At 43.9% G+C, this 4,832-nt stretch overlaps 1 pseudogene; it reads left to right on the top strand.

The window, feature by feature from the left end:
• Window positions 1-339: 339 nt before the first annotated feature.
• LOC110302582 (aminoacyl tRNA synthase complex-interacting multifunctional protein 1 pseudogene) lies at window positions 340-1,268 on the top strand (annotated as a pseudogene).
• The last annotated feature ends 3,564 nt before the right edge of the window (window positions 1,269-4,832 follow it).

Here is a 4,832-nt window from a genome sequence, read left to right as displayed (position 1 = left end):
CAAAGCACATACTCCTCACCATAGCTGACTCAGTTGCTTCCACCAATGGCTGCCATTCTAGCAGTAGAAACCCACCCTGATGTAAGACAACATCTCAAGGGGACCAACCAAACATTTGGAGATCCCTTATTCTCATGAAGGATCTTAATTTGTCCTTACTGGACTCACTCACTATTTTAGAGTTTGTCTTCCATTTTAGTTCATTCTCTGCTATTGTAACAGAATATCACAGATTGGGTAAACTATAAAACAAGAAAGAGAGCTCTTCCTACACCCAGCTGAGGCTACTCAAGAGCTGCGGTTCACCACTTCGTGATTTTCTGCCGATTCTGGGGAAAGATGACAACTAATGATGCCTTTCGGAAGAGGCTGGAGCAGAAGGGTGCAGAGGCAGATCGGATCATCGAATATCTCAAGCAGCAGGTTGCTCTTCTAACAATTTTGCAGGTAACTTTGAGAGAAGAAAAGAAACTCCGAGTTGAGAATGCTAAACTGAAAAAAGGAAATAGAAGAACGAAAGTAGGAGCTAATTCAGGCAGAAATTCATGATGGCGTGATGCAAGTACCTGTTCCATCGAGTACTTCACTAGAGACTAGTTGTACAGTTTCTGAAAGTATGATATAGTCTCCATCAGTAACAATCACCACCTCTTCTAGTACAAAAGAACAAATCAAAGGAGGGTGAGGAGAAGAAAAGAAGGTAAAAGAGAAGACTGAGAAGAAAGGAGAGAAAAAGGAGAAGCCCCCGTCAGCAACAGCAAGTGTTGACTCTAAGCCTATCAGTGTATCGTGCCTGGAACTTGGAATTGCTCGTATCGTTACTGCGGAGGAACACCCTGATGCAGATTCATTGTATGTCAAAGAAGTAGATGTGGGAAAAGCAGGCCCACGGACAGTCGTCAGCAGGCTGGTGAATCATGTTCCTCTAGAACAGATGCAAAATCAGATGGTGGATTTTTACTTTGTAATCTGAAGACTTCGAAAATGCAGGGAGTACTCTCTCAAGCAATGGTGATGGGTGCCAGTTCACTAGAGAAAGTGGAAATTCTGGCCCCTCCCAACAGGCCCCTTCCTGGAGACAGAATTACTTTTGATGCTTCCCCTGGAGAGCCTGACAAGAAGATGAACCCTAAGAAGATGATCTGGGAGCAGATCCAGCCTGACCTGCACACCAGTGATGAGAGTGGGGCCACATATAAAGGAGCTCCCTTTGAGGGGAGAAGGGAGTTTGCAGGGCCTAAACCATGGCTAATGGCAGAATTAAATAAGTGCTCTGTAACTGAAAGACATTGGTGAAACCTTAATAACAATAATGAGGAGTGAGTTTATCACTTACACATAAAAACAAAGACACACACACACATACACACAAGAAAGAGTCACTTGGCTCAATTCTAGAGGCCAGAAAGTGATAGAACATTGTGTCAATACTAACCCCTCTCCCCCTGCAGCTCTCTCCTTATAGTTCTTCACTCATGACCCTCTCACCTGTGAAAGGTTTCACCTCTTACCACTCTTACAATAAATATTAAACGTTAGCATGAAATTTGGAGGGGTCATTAGAACCATGGTAATTTCTTTACCTCCACTGGCATCCAAGAGCTTACATTATGCGCCATCCATAAAGCTCTAATTTGATGACCAAGAAGGAGAACTCATAGCCTTTTTTGGCCATGACTATGAGACACACATGTAAAACAATGACTCTACCACCCAGAAACAGCAAACCTAACTGAATAGTAGAGTGGCTTTGTTAAAGGTCCAGCTAGGAAGCTGGTCAAAGGGAAGTACCCTGTGAGCTAAGATATTCACTCTTCTCCAAAATGTGCTCAGTGTGCTAAATAAAGTAAGGACCATTTCTGGTGCATCAACTCCGGTAGCTAGACCTTACTGGCCTAGGGATCAAGGAGTAGAGATGGGAACAGTCACTCTCATCGCTTTCTGGAACACACATGTGGAGTTTGTTCTTTCTAACTCCATAACTCAGGAAGGCAGGTGTAAGATCTGATTCCAGGAGCAGAGCTCTCAAGTCTGAGAACTGAGTGAGCATGTCACTGAACTGAAAGCCGTGAGCACTACCTGTCTGGATACTGTGGGTTCCACATGTCACTGGTCCAGTAGGGGTAGATAAAAGTGGCAAGCTATTGATAATGGAAACCTATCCCAATTTCTATGAGGAACTGAGACTATGACTATCTGATAAAGACAGGGAGGAGAGTGACTATAGTGACATCAAGTGTCACATGGTCATTATATTTCCACGATAATATTAAATTTGAAATTACAGCAGCAGCATTCAGCAACGGTTACCAAATTCTTAGCCACCTTGGATATTATCCTGGTTAACTTTTTGTTAACTTGACACTGGCTAGAGTCATTTGAGAAAGGGGAACCTCAATTGGAAAAAACTTTCCCTGTAGGCAAGCCTGTGGATCATTTTCCCTGATGATGTGTAGGAGGGCCTAGCTCTCTGTGGGCAGTACAATAAGAAAGCAGACTGAACAAACCAGAGCTTAGCAGACTCTTCCATGACCTCTGCATCATCTCTGCCATGAGTTCCTTCACTAAATTCCCTGGATGTTGGATTACAAGCTGTCGTGTGAAATAAAGTGTTTCCTCTCCAAGTTGCTCTGGGGTGATGCTTTATCACAGCAATAGACACCCCACCTAAGACAGGTGAAAGACTAGCTGCTCTCCCAAACCTGATCAGAGTGTTCATCTTAGAGGGAGGATTATCCAGAATGATCAAGTGAGGAAGGACAATGAAGGATAGCACTCAGAACGTTGGGACCAGCCGGAGCCTGGGCAGCCAAAGCATGTTTTGTAACTCCAGCTTTGAATATTCTCAAGTCGTAACTCAGCTTTACGCTGAGAGAACTCTATGATTGATTGGGTTGGTACCTCCCCTAAGGGAGACAAGAGTATCTCCTTTCATAAAAATGGAACACTAACAGAAGCACAGAAGCAAGAAATATCAAATAGTGGTGTTCTGCTGAGGCAGGATATGAGTGGGATGCTGGGAAGGGTGCTGAGTTTTGTCTGAAGGAACACAGAGACAGAGTCCAAAAGGTCTCAAACCCAGGACCACTCTTTATAAGTCAGCAATGCCTCTGTATCTCACTTTTAAAACTGACCAAGAACCACAGAGTTCGAGTTTATTGATGTGAAAATATACACACCCTGCCACATCCAAGGACCAGTTTAAACTTGGCCTTAGCACATATTTTCAAGTAAAGAAAAGTAACATGAAGAAGCCAAAAAACTAACTGCCAAGAAAATCATAGTGAACGCATGCAGCTAGGGCTCCCAAAGAAGAAGCACTTCCACAAAGAGGGCCAGGTAGGCAAAGACCCACCTGTCGAACTTGAGCATAACGTTGGCTTCTCCAACATTCACCGCCTCAGAAGCTGCTCTTGGGGTTGGGCATTCCTTAGTGTTGCATTTCATCAGACATAGTCTCATGCCAATTGTGACACGAGGGGTCATATTTACGTCCCATCTGAATCCCAAGCGAGAGCTTCCAGTGCAAATGAGAGTCTGGGGGACAGCAGAAGAGTGTGGCATCATTTTAGATGGCCAATCTTTTCTCAGCCACTCCAGTAAAAAGAGGCCGTGGCAGCATGATGGAGTTTATTCATGGGCTTGAACTCCCTCTCATCAAACACCTAACCAGCTAGAAGCAGATGTCAGCACTCGCCATTTCCAAGGGTACCAGTCAGCTACCTGGCAGGTTGATTACATTGGATCCCCTTCCATCAAATGCAGGCAGAATTGCCCTCGCTGAGACAGATGCGTATTCTGGGTTATGGATTCATTGGCCTTGCTTGTAATGCTTCCGCTAGCACCACTATCTGTGGGCTTAGGGACATCTTCTTCACTATCATGGTATTCTTCACAACATTGCTTCTAATCAAGGAATTCATTTCTCAGCAAAAGAAGTGTGGCAATGGGCTCAAGCCTATGGAATTCCTCTTATTATATCCCTCATCACCCAGAGACAACTGGCCTAAAAGAATGGTGGGGGTGAACACCTAATGTCTCAGTTGTGGTTCCAGTTGGGAGACAGTGCTCTGAAGTGATGGGGCTCTGTCATGCAGAATATAGTATATGCTGTGAATCAAGGACCAAGATACAGTGGTATGTCTCTCATAGCCAGAACCGATAGATCTCAGAGCCAGAGAGGGGCTGTAGGAGTGCCTCCTCTCATCATTACCCCAGTAATTCACTCCATTCACATAATTTTTGCTCCCCATCCTCAGATATTTAAGCTCTGGTCCTCTTGAAGCCTTGGACTACAAGGAAGAAAAGCTTCCACCAGAAGAAAAAAAAATGGAATCAAAACAACCAAAATCATGGTGCCACTGAATTAGGAACCAGACTCATCTCTGGCTTACTATAGCCCTTGTGCCACTGAATCAACAGATAAAAAAAGAGGATTAGGTCAGCAAGATGTCACACATCTGTAATCCTACTACTCTAGAGGCTGAGCTGAGAGGATTGTGAGTTCAAGGCTAACCTGGCCTATACAGTGAGATCTTATCTCAAAAAAAAAATCTCTCTCAAACACAAAGGAAAAGAAAAAGATATTCCCCTATTAGTTCAGGGTGATTGGTCCAAAGAACAACTATGGTTTCTGAAAAAATTCTGGAGAGCCCAGGGCATTTGCTGTGGGCATCCCACACTATTTCCACAACTAATAATGAGTAAAAACTGATGGAAATTGTAGCAACCAAAATATATAGGAACTCTCAGGTCTAAATCTCTCAGGAATGAGGGCTTGAAGCACCTTGCAGGAAAAACAAGTAGTGGGAAAGGAAGATTACATACATGCA

Source organism: Mus caroli, unplaced genomic scaffold (assembly GCF_978045245.1).
Source record: "Mus caroli unplaced genomic scaffold, Mus_caroli_1 scaffold_11, whole genome shotgun sequence".
Lineage (NCBI taxonomy): Eukaryota > Metazoa > Chordata > Mammalia > Rodentia > Muridae > Mus > Mus caroli.
Note: the sequence above shows the minus strand (reverse complement) of the source record. Positions and strands in the feature narration are given on the sequence as shown.